This window comes from Ailuropoda melanoleuca, chromosome 11 (genome assembly GCF_002007445.2).
Source record: "Ailuropoda melanoleuca isolate Jingjing chromosome 11, ASM200744v2, whole genome shotgun sequence".
Classification (NCBI taxonomy): domain Eukaryota; kingdom Metazoa; phylum Chordata; class Mammalia; order Carnivora; family Ursidae; genus Ailuropoda; species Ailuropoda melanoleuca.
In genome coordinates this window covers 85,519,106-85,536,109 of record NC_048228.1, presented here as the reverse complement: position 1 = coordinate 85,536,109, position 17,004 = coordinate 85,519,106, and the positions used below count along the sequence as shown (strand labels likewise).

At 35.3% G+C, this 17,004-nt stretch overlaps 1 pseudogene; it reads right to left on the bottom strand.

The window, feature by feature from the left end:
- Window positions 1-9,534: 9,534 nt before the first annotated feature.
- LOC109490602 lies at window positions 9,535-10,265 on the bottom strand (annotated as a pseudogene).
- Window positions 10,266-17,004: the final 6,739 nt, after the last annotated feature.

The window sequence follows — 17,004 nt, the reverse complement described above, 5'->3', positions numbered from 1 at the left end:
GAGTGTGCTTCAGCCAAAGTTGTTTCAAGTTGTAAGAATGGGCCAGCCATGCTCAGTCCCTGGCTAAAAGCATCTTGAAAGAACTGAGTCTTGGTTTGAAAATGGTAGGGATGTCAGTTACACTTCTTGCAGCAGCAGATCTAAGTGGTGCATTCTGATGGCTACTCAAATCCTCAAAGCATGAAAGACCATATTTTTCAAGTAAAAATTCAGGACAATGTGATATGTATAAACATGGGTGTTATCTTAATTTCCTTACTTGGTGCCTGTAAATGTGTGGGGGCAGGGTAGGAAGCAAAGAATACAGTTTAAGAAGGGAATGCTTATGAGGTGTCTAAGAACAGAGGCTACAGGAACAATGTCTCTTGGTCAGCCCTGACTAGTTCTGGTCAAAGGAGTTGAAGAAAATCAGACTTCAAGGAGGGAGGAGTAATTGAAAGGGGGATCTTAATTCAGGAAGTTACAGTATAGTCTAAAATGTCTTCTTAAACCACAAGAGGCCTGAAGAGAAACAAGCTGCACAGAGATTGAGGCAAGAGGATTCTCAGATGTAGGAGCAATGGGTTCACTGGGCAAGGGGGAAGGAATTGGACATAAAGAGCAACACATTGTCATGCAGACCAATTGCATGAAAAGGGGGCAAGGGCATAACGAAAAGGGAAAGTGCAAGAGACTACTTAAATTCAGATTTTCTCTAGAAAAATCTGCTATGAAAGGTGTATATAAACAGGTGTATACAAGGTGCATACAAACCTCCCATGTTTGTGGCTAACACTAACCTTTGATGATAGATGTTTAAACTTTGAGGTCACCTCCAACATATTTAGTTATGTCTAAACATGAGCTAATGATGTAGTGTATATGTGTACCTAATAAGTATGTGTTTGTGTGTATGTATGTATTTTTTTCCCCAGATACTAACTCCTTTCATAAACCTCCCTTCCCTCCATCTCTTCTTTTTGCCTTCCTGAAGTCACTAATTTTTGCAAGACTTCTTATCTCCCAATCTAACCTTTTTCCAAGGGTTCTTTGACAGGGATTTATTATTAACTAAGGTTGGGGAAGATGAACAGTGTTTTTTTGTGGATATTCCTCTCAGGGGACTGACTTATATGAGGCTATTTTTAAGATCCAAAGGGAGGACTCTCAAATGAGCAAATGAGCTGTGATTATCATCCAACGTGAATAACGTTAGATTAAGTCGTGACTCTAGGAACTGCTGCTGATCTGTGCTTTTATCTTGCTTTTGTCAGGTCCTTTAGGGATAGAAAGTTAGCTTATAAATGAAATTCTGAACCACCGTGAGTTAAGCAAAAGTCAACACACTGAACTTCAATATTCAAACTTGAACAATTCAGATAACAAAATGCTGTTGTTACAGATACACACTTTAACTGATATATGACCTAGTTTCATAGTTTGAAAGTCACTTAGTCTGCTTATTATTTGTCACCACAGTGTTTTTGATGTGCACTGCTTTACAACTGCATATTCCCACTTACAGTCCTTCATGTCCAGAGTTTGGTTCAGTTCATCTTTTACTGTCACAGTTATTTTCTTCTCTTAAAACAATTGTTTAAATGTCAGACATCATTGAAATGTTTTTTTTAAAAAACCTAAAATCACAAGTGCTAAATCCTAGGGCAAAAAATATTAAAAGGTTTCAGGATGTGATTTATCTTAATTATCTTCTAGGTTCCCTTCCATTTCTAACCTCTGGCTACAGTTTAAAGGAGTAAAGAGGCATTTAAGCCTTTTTCTCTTTTTATAGCCTTCCCCCTCCCCAGCCCAATCTATTCTTTGAAGTCAGCAGGCCAGGACCTTCTCCAAAAAACTCCCCTCCTAAATTTCAATTTGGAAAAAAAGGAAAAAAAAATTGGACTCAAAAAATACTTCTCTCTTAAATGTGACCTTTGCATAGCAACTAGGGTATTTGCCATTTCTTTCACAGTCTAAATCAAACTTAAATATGAGCATGGAGACCAAATGACATTGAAAATTAGGGGTTTTGTAGCATTTGGATAATTTACAAATTTTCCTGTCACTGAATATAAAGCTCAGGCCCATTTCACCGACCAACTGATCACCACCCCACGTCTGCATCACGTTCCCTGTAAAAAGTATAAAAGACACACTGCTTGTGTAGACGTAATAATAAGATTATCAGTTTTACTCTTAAATTTGCATTGTTGTGAGTGCTTAATTTAGCCGACCTTCACATTCCATTTTGTGACTGCATCCTCTTTCTTCTATTAGCTGTTCGTTTTTCATCAGTTACACAATGTTTAAAATATACAAGTCTTTAGTAATCGACTTAGTCCATAATGCATTCCGTCTTGATTTTTCCTTTCCAAAATAACAGAAAGTGGATGCTACAGTTTACTATCTTAGTATAATATGAAGTCATATTATATCAAAAGATGTATCATGCTGTTTTAAGGAAATGTCCTCTTCGAAATTTTAATATGGAGTTATATAGGACAGGCAGGACACAGCTGCATTAATCAGTCAGTTGAGAATAAATATGTCACCCTGCATTCCACATAGCGTGCATTTTTCAGTCACACACTCATCTGCGAAAACTTATGACTCTGAATTATGTTAACAATTTTGGTTTAGGTCAGTGCACACAATTTAAACACCTACACAATAGCCTGTATTTTCATTCCCCTATTGAAAGTCTCTATTCAGCAGGATGGATACATTTAGAAAGCTGAAGGAGAGAAGTATGTCTATGGGCAGTCTTCCTTAGTTATTTTCATTTGAGCTCACATACTGTCTGACCCATTTTACTTATGTTGCAGAAACACTATGAGAAATCCTTTTAAATTTTTGAAAGAGTCGGTTGTAAAAAATGTAGTGTACACACACACAATGGAAAAATGGCTGAAGTGCCAGGTACCATGCTTTTTTTTTTTTTTTCTTTGCTAATCTCTGGGGGAGAGGCACACACATGTAGAAACTAAAAGCAATCCTAAAAATACCAAGGACTCCTTAGCTATAAAAAAATAATATATGGTGTATGGAATGCACTGAGTCGATTCACTGCTTTTCAGGAGAACATTCCTATTTTGACCCCTGAATAAATCAGCTAATGTCCTAAAAGCTAAAATTGAATTGTCCTTTCCTTAGCCTAAGTATAAATGCAATTACCATAGAAATTATCAGACTCAATATTCCCTAGGTTTGGAGACTTCTACAGATTGGTGCTACGTGAATAAACGTATTTACATACTTTTGAAAGAAACTTAATTATTAAAAAACTGTGTTCTCTTTTTTTAAGCAAGTACTCAAAAATGTGTTGTCTTTTCAGAGAACTTGTCACTTTATCTGCTTAGGAGGTATTTTTATTAAATTGATAATCCCATGTGTTATATTTTACCTGATTCAGGAAATAACCTATTATTATATTTTTGTTCCTACAAATACTGTGAACTAAATGACCCACAATATGTTTAATAGTCTTTTATATTTAAAAAGTAATTACTTTGCCATTTTAAGCTCCAATATAGGAAGAGCTTGTAAATTGTCATTCTTATCCTTAAAACAACAACAAAAAGCTGAGCAGATAATATTTTTTCTTGCACCCATTACAGACGGGAGGTTGCAGTGCAAACTGCCACCGTGAAATCTAGAGAGACAGACCCATCCATTGAAAGATAGCCTAAATCTGCTAAGGTGGTACAGAAACCACTGGAGACCTAAACTAATAGAAATACTTAAATTGTAATGTTGTGTAATTACTGGAGGCTGAAGAGCGTACTGGATGGACAGGGAGAAACTCCTTGTATGTGTTTAACTCCCAGAAACCACATCAGGCTCTTATAGAGAGTATCTGAGAGAGTCCTTCATGACTCTAGCAGTGAGAAGGGGAACAGTAATCCTTGTGAAATCTACCAAAGGTCTCTGAAGAACACATCAATATTCTCCAAGGGGAAGGACTTTGCCTAGGCCTTATTCCAGCTAAGAGAGGGGGGATTCCTCCCACTCTAGTCATTCCCACCCTTCCTCATATCACCTAAAAGGAAAACAAAACAAAACAAAACAAAACATAGTCAACAGGGGGCAGAGTTTCAAGGAAATAGATTGAGCATACTTGGGAATTCTTTACCCAGAGAAGAGACATGGTCCTGGGATGGAGCCCCACATCAGGCTCCCTGCTTGGTGGGGAGCCTGCTTCTCCCTCTCCCACTGTTGCTGCTCCCCCTGCTTGTGCTCTGTCTGTCCAATAAATAAATAAAATCTTAAAAAAAAAAAAAAAGAAAAGAAAAAGAAAAAAGAAAGGTCTATATGATACAGACTCTGAGAAGGAATATTTAAGGAAACCCAAAGTCAGCAGGGTAGACCAAAACAGGAACATTAAAGGAATCCTCTGTTACCTACAGCTACAGCAAACATTAAACACACCCCGACTCCCAGCCAGATTAACATAAAATCTCACAATAAAGTCTATGTACCTCAGTTCCTATTATCTGATACAACATGTCTGGCTTTCAACAAATCAATTACAAAACATGTCAAAAGGCAATTAAAAAAAAAGTCTGAAAAGGAAACATTATCATCATAAGCAAACCCATATATAATGAGCATGTGGGAATTATCACAGAGGGAATTTAAAATAACTTTGATTAATATGTTAAGGGCACTGTTGGAAAAAGTAAATATGTTAAGGGCAGTACTGTAAGAATAGATGAGTATTATAACCAGGGATATGGCAATTCTAAGATATTAAGGAGGGCACCTGCTGTGTTGAGCATTGGGTATTATATGTAAGTGATGAATCACTAAATTCTACTGCTGAAGCTAAAATTGCACTATATGTTAACTACCTAGAATTTAAATACAAATTTGAAAAAAAAAATTAAAAGAAAACCCTAGCTAATATTGCACTATATGTTATCTACCTAGAATTTAAATACAAATTTGAAAAAAAAAATTAAAAGAAAACGCTAGCAATAAAAAACACTGTAAGAAAGAGAAAAAATGCCTTTGACAGATTCAACAGTAGACATGACATGGCTAAGCAAAAAAATCAGTAAGTTTAAAGATGGTTAAATGAAATAGAAAGAAAATAGAAATTAATCTTATTTTTCTCATTCTCACTTGTTTAAACAAATAATAATAGTAGCAATGTAGCAGCTGATTCTTACATGAAGAAGTAAAATGAAAGACATCAATGTCACAAAGCTTAGGAGGAACTGGGAATACTCTGTCATAATACTCTGCACAGCAGGGCAAGTGGTATAGGGTATTTGAAAGTGGATTTAAATTCCTTAAAAGTGTACATTGTAAATTCTAGGGAGACAACTAAATTTTGTGAAAGAATGATTATGCTAAGAAGAGGAGATAAACTGAGAGGTCCTAGAACCTCACATCTGGCTCTTTTTTTTTTTTTTTTAAGATTTTATTTATCAATGTGCAAGAGAGCGAGCAGGGGGAAGAGCAGGACAGGGACAAGCAGACTCCAAGTTGAACCTGGAATGTCCCATATTGACAGAAAGTAAGGAAAGGATCGACTACACACACACACACACACACACACACACACACTATGAGAATTATGTAATTGGTGTGGGGGAGATGAGGGAGAGTGCCAATTTGATATAGGAGCCAACTGAAAGAGCTTCCAAAAGTCAAAGCTGGAAAACTTTGCATCGCAAAAATAAAGTAATTCTAAATTGTGGCCCAAAGTGGAAAATAAACATCCATGATATAAATAAATTATTGAGCAAACAAATTGAAAAAACAGACAAATCTCTTTTGCAGCAGAAGTACAAATAATTTATGCAGATACTCCACTCCTATGAAGGTGGAACATAACTCCCCCTCCTTAAGTATAGACTTCTCCTAATGACTTCCCTCCATAAAGTATACTTTGTAAAGGAGGATAAAAGAGCAACTTTAGAATGCAGAAACCTGAGAAACACGACCTCAGCCAGGGGATGAATGATCCCATCAATTGTGATGAGTCATGTTAGTAGCATGTAGCCTTGATATGATGTGATAAAAACGGTACTTTACCCCTGTGGTTTTCCTTCCCCAAACCCATATCCCCAGTTTAATTATGAGAAAAAAATTTAGAGAAGTCCCGAATGAAGGACAGTCTATGAAGTACCTGGCTGGTACCCTCCATGTTTCAATGTCATAAACAAAAGAAAAGTTTGAGAAATTATCATAGCCAAGAGGAGCCTAAGTTAGACATGATGACTGAAAGTCATGCTGGATAAGGCCCTGGAACAGAAAAAGGATACTGGATGAAAACTAACAAAATTCAATAAAATATAATCTTTATATTAATATGTCAATATTTTCCATTAACTATCACAAACATACCATACTACTGCAAGATGTAATAGAGGGAACTGGTTGTGAGGTTTGTGGGAACTCTCAATGTTCTCTGCAACTTTCTTATAAATCTTAAACTATTTTAAAATACAAAGTTACTAAAAATATAACATGTGAAACTTACTTAACATGTAATCTACAATAAAAAAGCAAATATTTAAAGTGATTTATTTAAAATGTATTGTTAGTTTCACTATGATAGATAACATTCAACACACCAATGCTCATGAACAAATCTCTGCCTCATTTTGTTGTAAAATTAGACCAAATAAAACACCGTAATGTATATAATTAACAAGCTAATCTTAATTGTTCAAAGAGCATGCCCCAGAATACATGGTATTTTGTAATTAGAATGATAGGGGCATATCTGAGAAGCATTTAAAAAATTCTTTGGGATTCCAAAATATACATACATTTATTATTTTTAAAGAATTATTTCTCATGTAAAGTTAAAGTGCAATTTAAAATATATTGGGTCAATCTCCAAAACCAGGGCCAAAATACAGAAAACAAAGAAAATATTTTAAGTGAGCATTGTGAAATACTGGCTTGTCTTAAACTATTTGGGACATTCCTGAAACTGCCTGAATTTCAATAACCAGGAGATTACATATCTTCTTTTTAAGGTCTTTACAGTCTGACTAATGGCACAAATATGATGAGTGGACTCTTTGGAGAAATATATATTTATATATTCAAATTAACGAGGTGAGGTTAAAAAAGAACAAACTATGCTCTTACATTTCTTGGGCTCCACACAGATCTGGGGAGCTGTAGGAAGGCATTAATTTTAAGTCTTCCTTCACATAACAACTTTCCTGTTTTATATGCTGCTAACTTGGTCAAAATGGTAATTTGGATGAAGTCCATCCAAAAGTTCTCTCATTTGAACTGATTTTAAAATATATTTAAATGGGTCATTTTGCCTACAGATTAATTTTCAATGTTTCTTGCATTGCTAGCAGGTTTTTAAAATGCCCACTAAAATGGTCAGATTAAGGTTGATTCCTGATAGTTAAAAAACATTTTTAGAGTCAGTACATCTCTGATGAATCCTTAAAATCCCTAGTTTTGGAAAATGCCAAATTGACAGGTCACTTCAAATGCTTTTAGGTAAGAATAAACAATCATATACAGTTAAAAAATATATATGTTTATGATTAGGACCACATATGAGATATTCTGTTTGCTTTGCTTTGTTTTAATCTGAATTATTTTTGACAGACCTGTCGGAAGTGTTTAACACATCATCAGATCTTTAGCCCTTTGCTTATTATTGGTCTGCTACTCCTTTGTCCTTCATCCTAATTCTCTTTAACTCTAAACAAGTAAGTAAATATGTAAGTAAGTAAGTAAGTAAGTAAGGCCTGGCCTTTAAACCCAATGACTCGGGGACACCTGGAGTTGGAAATTATTTCCTCAAAAAAGCATCAGTCCTATAAATAACGGGACACAGATATGAAAAGAATCAATTATTTAGTTTTAAATGGTCATTTTGCTCATTCAGTAGTTTAAAAATATTTGAGAAAATTATACAGTTTTCTATATAGGAAATTTGAAGAAAGTCAGAGACTGGAGGCTTCATGATATAGTAAGCTCATATATATGCTTTGGGTTCCTTTAGGTGGTTTTTTGTTTGTTGATTTTAGTTGCAAAATTTAAAAATCAGAATGTTTCACATAGAAGTATAAATTTCCAGCTTCTTTGGAAGAATGAACATGCTGGTCAATAGCAATTTCTCTGGAACAGAGTGTTGGATCTTCCTGGTTGTAGCCCCATTTTGTAGGGCCATGTAGGCCATTCAAAAACCAGCTCCTAGAAAGAATTCTGCAAAACTTCTGAATGATATCAATTCTCTATACATATTTAAAGAAAAGAAGTCTAAAGCTTTTATGTCCATAGCTTTATAGCATCATTATAAATCTACTGCTCATGTTAAAAGCCAAGTGCATTTACATACGCATTCATGTTATCTCTTGCTTTCATTCTTTCACCCACATAGCTCTTGATTCAAAGTTTTTTTTCAACAAATAAAAGGTGTGACTTACAAAACTGTTAATCTGCACTTAATTTTTCTCATGCTTCACAGAAAAAAATAACTTAACCTAATATTTAATGAATTGTCTTATACTGATTTGGTACTCTTCTGTTTGAACTACTGTTATATCATTGTTTTTATACCATAAGGAAAAGCTGGTTCTAAGATTCTGTACAGAATGGGAAGTTTCCTAGTCATTGCCATGTAAATGCTAACAGGAAGTAGTGAAGCATCAAAAATAGACATAAATATATATGATTCTTTAGTTCACAGTTCTAAAATATGTATTTTTAAAAAATTTAGTTATCAACAAAAAGTTATTAGATAATGTCACAGCTATTAATCCACATTTAACTTTTTTACCTCTCTTTATTGCCTAGTTCCTCCCTGCATTTCATTTACACAATTTGAAATCTGAGTGTCAGTATTAGTTTTTCTATTTGTCTCATAAAAATGACAGAGATGTTTCCCTGTGTTAGCAAACTTGTCCTAATTTAACAAACTGTCAGTGAGAACTTGTTAAAAAAGAATTCTTATTTTTCACTCAAATGTTGGATTCATATTGAATAAACCCATTGACTCATGTTCCAATTGGAACTGAAATTACTATTTTTAATTTGATCAGAAATCTAATGTAGACATTTCTAAAGTAGATGTACCCAAATTTAGTGTAAAATCGCTCCAAATCAACTCCTAGAATAGTCTATCTAGCTGTAATCATTTAGAATACAAAATAAAACAATATTATAACTAATATGTATGTTCCAACTAACTTAAACTTCTAAAAATTTAATTGGACTGTGGAAAACAAGACTTGAAGGAAAGCATGCACAAACATCTATTTTAAGAAGCAGATAAAACTGAGCTGCAAGTTTGGAAAATGAAATTATATAATTTACTCACTCTTTTCCTTTCCATGGTGCCTTTCTCATCCAGTGGCACAAGCAAGTTTTATGTAGCCAGTAGAATTTGAGTTTATTTAAAAAAAAAAAAAAGCTAAGTAATAGTGTTTCCTTCACAAAGATAATTATTTTATTAATGAATGTATAATAAATAGGTTATTAATTTCAATGTTGCTTATTAATTTATTTTCATGAGTAATTTAAGAAAAAAAATTTTTGATGTCTGATCTTACTTATTTGTCGCCCTTAGAAAATCTCATTTTGACTGGACTCAGACTTAGAGGTAAAAGCTCTCAGAGAGGACAGCCTCCGTCTCATGGCAATCTATTCCTGGCGTTTTTCTTTGGCCTCCTTCATTCTCTTGGCCAAAAGTTTAGCATATTCCGCAGCCTCTTCTTTATTTTTCTTAGTGCGCTGTTTCTTCAAAGCAATACACGACATTTGTGTTGGAGGACACTTTGGTTCTAGGTTTCTTCCCTTCTTTGTTTAGGGGTTTTCTCACAACATACTGGTGGACATTATCTTCTTTAGATCTAGAGTTTGAAAAGTTTGCGGATTCTGCTGGGTCTTTTGGGTCCCAGGGGACAAGGCACAGTAGTATCAGTGAGTCCAGGAATATCCTTCTCCCCTTTTTTTACAATGACCGCATTAAGAACACTGAGATTGGCATCCACAGTGCAACCCCCTACAGATTTCCCCTTTCTCTCTCCAGGCCTCCTTGGTCTACAGCAGGAATGTCCCTTAGTCAGCAGCAGGTGGACACGGCCATGGGTCAAGACACTCTGCTTCATGAGGTAGCCTTGTTTGTCATTGCCACCACTGATTCAGACCACATAACCGCTCCATTCTTCACCCAAAGCATCAGCAGCAACTTCTGTGGCCATACGCTTCTCATAAATGGTACAAAGTTTGTGTTCATTGTACAGTTCAATGAGTTTCTGGAAGCCAGTAGCTGGGAAACAGATGTTCAGCTTCATCCTGAAGCAGCCTACCACCTCTGAGGGTCCACGAAAAAGAGCATTTTAAGAAAATTTTAACACTTTGTGGACACTGACAGCATGGATAAAATGTCTCAATTGTAATAAAATTAACAATATATCTGGCTTTTTAAATAGATTTTTATTATTTATAAATCATCTCTCTAACCATTATCTTGTTTAATCCCCACAACAACTGGTCACATAAATATATTTCTCTACATATTGCAGAACTAGAAATATATTTAAGTGGTTATACAATGTGCCTAATGTTCTCATAAGAAATGAGTTAGGAAAAAAAAAAACTTTGTGTAATTTTTTAATGCATATTTTTTCATTTGAACTGTTATTTATATATCACCTACCATTTGCCAAACAGTATTCCTGAGTTCTGGAAGGTAGAAAAATTAATTAAGATACTGACTCTGCTCTTGGCGAGCTCATTACTTCATAGGAGGGACTGATATTTTAACTGTAACACAAGTGGAAATATATTATAGTAAATTTATGCACAAGCAATGGTGTGCTGGAAACCAGCTCTCTTGGGAGGTGGCTGGGGGAATGGGGAGTGAAGGTAAGAACCTTGATTTGCCCATTACTATAGTGTAAGTATTTTCACCATGGTTGATTTAAAGCTCATAGGAGTTTAAATATCAGCTTGAAAATTCCTGAATATTTAATAATCGGCTCTCACCAGTGATAATAGCTGGCTTCAATTCACCACTGGAAGTGTGGTGGAAACATAAAGGAGGAATTGATTAATTCTGCCTGGAATGGGATGGGAAAGGATTCAGAGCACAGAGAATTTGAGCTAAGCCTTGAAAATGAGCAAGGTTGCAGGAAAGAGAATAAGGAAGAATGATCCATGCAGAGGGAATGTTATATGCAAATTTAAGAATGCCGAGATAAGAACTGGACTGGGGGTGGGGTGAGGTGGATTTGTCCAAAATGGCTGCATAGGAAAATCCTGAACTTACTCTTCAAATGGACATGCCAAATCTATGGCTACATATGGATCATTTCCCTCTGAAAAAGATGTGAGAACTAGATGAACTGTTTTCCACAACAAAGGATAAAAGAACTACATCAAGATGGGTAAAAAGGGCAGATACATGGTTTCTCTGCGTTGGCCTGGTGACACACAAAATGGAAGGATCTCACCAGTCAGGCACTTCTCTCAGAGCAGTAAGGGGTTGGTGTCTCACATCAGGTACCCAGCCCTTGGGATATGTACTGGAAAGACAAAACCCCATAAAGTCTAGCTTGGAAAACCAACACGACTGATATCCAGGGGTCCCAAAGTGCAATAGGAAATTGAGATTATATGTGAGGGAGATTCACTTGCTAATCCAGAAACACTGGCTGGAGGGGTGGGGGAGAGCTGAGACCCTCCCTGGTGGTAGAGGCACTGGCAGATGCACTTGTTTAATTCTTCATGTAGCCCACTAGGACAGATGGGCAAGTTCAAATGTGACACCCTCCTACCACCTTTCTGGGATGAGCAGGGACTACTGATTATAGCACTTGCTGACACTGGAGACCACTGGCAGTTGCACCCTCCCCATTCCTTGGCATAAGCAAGCAAGAACAATCATGGGGTTCTCCTGCTCCCTAGTTAAGTTGGTGAACATGGGGTTGCAACACTCCCTTGCCCCCTGGCTGGGACTGGTGAGCAATAGCAATTACAGCATCCTCCCTCTCCCAACCTAAAGCCAGAATACAATTGTAGCTAGGCAAATTTGCTGCATTGCTGAAGCATATGGCCATGTACATACAAGACATTTTCCCACTGCCTTTCTGAAGCTAGCATGTGTACCAGACCTCTCCAGTTGCTTTGCTAAAGTGAAGAGGGCTGGAATTTCAGAGCGCCATGGGATTGTAACAATTGGAAAGACAGCTCTTGGCAGGCCACAACCACCAAGGCACTGCCCAAACATCAGACTGAAACATAATTCCAATCTTCTGGTGAAAAAGGCCTATCAGCATGCACCTTCAGCCTGAGGGAGAGGCTGCAGGTTTCTCTTTTCCCTAGAGGCAAGAGGGCATACCCAATGACCATAAACAAGGAGACACAATCCTTGTGCATCTACTTGGCCTTTTTATAACTACGAAATTTCCCAGAGGGCACTTCTTTTGGTCTGAAAGCCAATAGGGATTACAACTGTGGCCCCACAGTATATATTACATACTTTAAAAGCTGCTTCCAATCAGCCCGAAACTGGTACCAAATGAAATCCCTCCCCTTGAATCACTGACCAGTTTTGGTACACCCTCAACAACCGGTATAAGCTTAGTATAAATCAGGAGGCTTAGACAATCAGGAAACTTCAAGAGACAAACAAGAACCAGGGTAATCTAAACATGAAGGATGATAACATACACAAGGCCACTCCTTCAAGACTGAGTTAGCTGTTTATCTACTACATAAAAACAAACACGGAGAGTCAACAGATGAGAAAACAGAGAGATATAGGTTCTAAATGAAAGAAGAAGACAAAAAAAAAGTTCAGAAAAAGGCCTTTAATGGTATGGAGATAAGTAATCTACCTGATAAAGAATTCAAAATAAAGGTCACAAAAATACTCACTGAACTCAGGAGAAGAATAGATGAGCACAGTGAGAATTCAACAAAAAGATACAAAAGGTAAGATAATACCAAACAGCAGTCACAGAGCTACACAACACAAAACCAGAACTGAAAAATATACTAGAGTGGTTCAACAGCAGACTGCATAAAGTAGAAATACAGATCAACAAACTGGAAGATAAAGCAGTGGAACTCAGAGCAGCAAAAAGGAAAAAAAAAATTTAAAAAAGAAGGTAACTTTAAAGACCTATGGAATGACATCAAGCAGAATAACATTCACATTATACAGATCCCAGAAGAGAAGCGATAAAGGGGCAGAAAACTTATTTGAAGAAATAATGGCTGAAACCTAAAGACAGAAACAAAGATCCAGATCTAGGAAGCCTAGAGAATTTGAAATAAAATGAACACAAGGAGGGCCACACCAAGACATATTATAATTAAAATAACAAAAGTTAAAATATCAGGGAAACCCCATAAGACTAATAGAAGATTTCTTGGCAGGAAATTTGCAAGTCACAAGGGAGGGGTATGACATCCTCACAGAGCTGAAGGGAAAAAAGCTTAAAACCAAGAATACTCTACGTGGCAAGGTTATCAATCAAACCTGAAAGAGAGACACAGAGTTTTCCAGATAAGCAAAAGCTAAAAGAGTTCATTACTACTAAAACAGCCTTACAAGAAACATTAAAAGGACTTTTTAAGATGAAAAGAAATAGCACTAATTAATAACAACAACAACAAAAATATAAAAGCAAAAATTTCACTGGAAAATGTAACTATATAGTAAAGGTAGTGGATTAATCACTTATAAAGCTACTAAAAAGGTTAAAAGAAAAATAGTAAAGTTAACTAAAACTATAATAGTTGGTTAAGGGATATATAAAAGCTAAAAGTGACACCAAAAATATAAAACATGGGGCTAGTAAAAATGTAGAATTTTGGAATGTATTCAAGTTTAAATTGCTGTCAACTTAGACTGTTATATACATAGGATGAAATATATGAACCTCAGGGTAACAAAAAAGCAAAAAACTATAGTAAGTATAAAAGAAAATAAGAAAGTAACCTAAATATAACACTAAAAAAAAGGCATCGAAGCCATAAGGGAGAGAAAAGAAAAGAAAGTAATAGAGAAGAACTACAAAATCAGCCAGGACACCATGAAAAAAATGGTAATTAGTACGTACCTATCTATGATTACTTTAAATGTAAATGGACTAGATTCCCCAATCAAAAGATGTAGAGTGGCTGAATGGAATAAACAAGTAAAACTATATATATATATATATATATATATATATATATACATACATTTATATTTATATTGCCTACAAAGCCTCACTTTAGAAGTAAAGATACAAACAGACTGAAAGTGAAGAAATGGAAAACAGATATTCCATGCAAATGGAAATGAAAAGAGAGCTGGTATAGCTATACTTATATCAGAAAAAATAGACTAGAATAAAGACAGTAATAAAAGACTAAGAGCACCACGCAATACTGATGAAGGGGTCAACCCAGCAAGAAGATACAACATTTATAAATATTTATGCACCCAACAAAAGTGCACCTAAATATATAAAGCAAACATTAATATACGTAATGGGAGAAGTTGACAACAGTACAATAATAGCAACAGCCTTTAATCCCCCACTTACATCCACCAATATATCATTCAGACATAAGATCAATAAGGAAATGTGCCTTAAATGACACATTAGAACAAATTAATTTAACAGATATATACAGGACATTCCATCCCAAAGCAGTAAAATATACACTCTTCTCAAGTGTACAAGGAACAGTCTCTGGGATAAATCACATGTTAGGACACAAAACAAACTTCAATATTTATGAAGACTGAAGTCATATCAAGAAAATTTTCTGGCCACAATGTTACGAAATTAGACATCAATTTAAAGAAGAAAACAGGAAAACTACAAATACATGAAGATTAAACAACATGTTACTGAACAACTACTGTGGTCACAGAAGAAATCAAAGGGGAAATAAAATATGTACACATAAATGAAAACAGACACAATCTGACAAATCTATGGATACAGCAAAAGTCATTCTAAGAGGGGATTCAGAGCAATGTAAGCCTACCTCAAAAAACAAGAAAAATCTCAAATGAACAATCTAACTTAATACCTAAAGGAACTAGAAAAAGAAGAATGGAGCCTAAAGTTAGTAGAAGGAAGAAAATAATAAAAATCAGAGTGGAAATAAAAGAAAAAGAAACAGAAATGATAACAGAAATGATCATTGACACTAAGAGCAGTTTCTTTAAAAGATAAAACTGACAGAATTTAATTAGACTTACAAGAAAAAAAGAAGGCTCAAGTAAATAAGATCAAAATGAAAGGAGACTTTACAACTGATACCACAGATGTTAAAGGATCATAAGACACTACTGTGAACAAATTATATTCCAGAAAATTGAACAACCTAAAAGAAATGGATAAATTCTAAGAAACATACAACCTGCCAAGACTGAATCATGAAGAAATAGAAAATCTGAATAAAACAATTACTAGTAAGGAGATTGATCAGTAATCCAAAACCTCCCAACAAAAGTCTAGGACCAGACAACTTCACTGGTGAATCCTACCAAATGATGGCACACTTAATGAGAAAACCCTAAAGACTCCACCAAGAAACTGTTAGAACTAAATGAAGAATTCAATTAAGTTGTAGGATACAAAAACAGTAGAGAAAAATTTCTTACATTTCCATACACAAAAATAAACTATTAGAGGGACAAACCAAACAAACATTTCCATTTAAAGTTTTATAAAAAAACAAAAAACAAAAAACAAACCCAGGAATAAATTCAGCTAAAGAGGTAAAGGACATGTACTCTGAAAAGTATAAGATGTTGATGAAAGAAACTGATGAAGACACGAATACATGGAAAGCTATTTTTTGCTCATGGGTTGGGAGAATTAACATTAAAATGCCTACACTATCTAAAGTCATCTGCAGATTCAATGCAATCCCTATCAAAATTCCAATGAAATTTTCCACAAAACTAGAACAAATAATTATAAAATTTGTATAGAATGACAAAAGACCCTGAATAACTAAAACAATCTTGAGAAAGAGGGAAAAAAGCCAGGGGTATCACACTCCCTGATTTCAAACAATACTGCAACGCTATACTAATCAAAACCCCGGCCATGGGTGGTTCAGTTGGTTAAGCATCCAACACTTGATTTTGGCTCATGACCTGAGGGTGGTGAGATGAGCCCCACATCAGGGCCCACACCGAGTGTGGAGCCTGGTTAAGATTTTCTCTCTTACCCTCTCCTTCTGCCCCTCCCTCTAAAAAACAAAAACAAATACATACACAAAACAACAACAGCAGCAACAAAACCCTATGGTATTGACATAAAAACAGACTCAAAGATCAATGGAACAGAATAAAGAGCCCAGATATAAACCTACACTTCTGTGGTCAATTAATTAAATCCAACAAAGGAGACAATAATATAAACTGGAGAAAGGATAGTCTCTTCAATAAATGGTATTGAGAAAACTGGAAAGCTACATGCAAAAGAATGAATCTGGACCACTATTTTGCACCATATGTGAAAATCAAATCAAAATAGATCAAAACTTGAATGTAAGACTTGAAATCATAAAACTCGTAGAAGAAAATATAAGTGGTAAGATCCTTAACATCAGTCTTAGAGGTTTTTTTTTTTTTTTTTTTTTTTTTGCCTCTGACTCTAAAAGCAAAGGAAATAAGAGCAGAAAAAAACAAAAACAAAACCAGATCAGACTACATCAAACTAAAAGTCATTTGCACAGCAAGGGAAATCATCAACAAAGCAAAAAGGCAATCTACTGAAGGCAGAAGATATATGCAAATGATACATAGAATACTCAACACCAAAAAACCAAATAATCCTATTTAAAAATGGGCAAAGGATCTGAATAAACATTTTTTTGAAGAAGACGTACAGATGGCCAACAGACACACAAAAAATGTGAAATATCACTAATCATCAGGGAAAGGCAAATCAAAACTACAATGAGATATCATTTCACACCACTCAGAATAGCTAGTAGCAAAAAGACAAGAAATATCAATGTTGGCAAGGATGTGGAGAAAAGAAAACCCTCATACAGTTAGTGGGAATG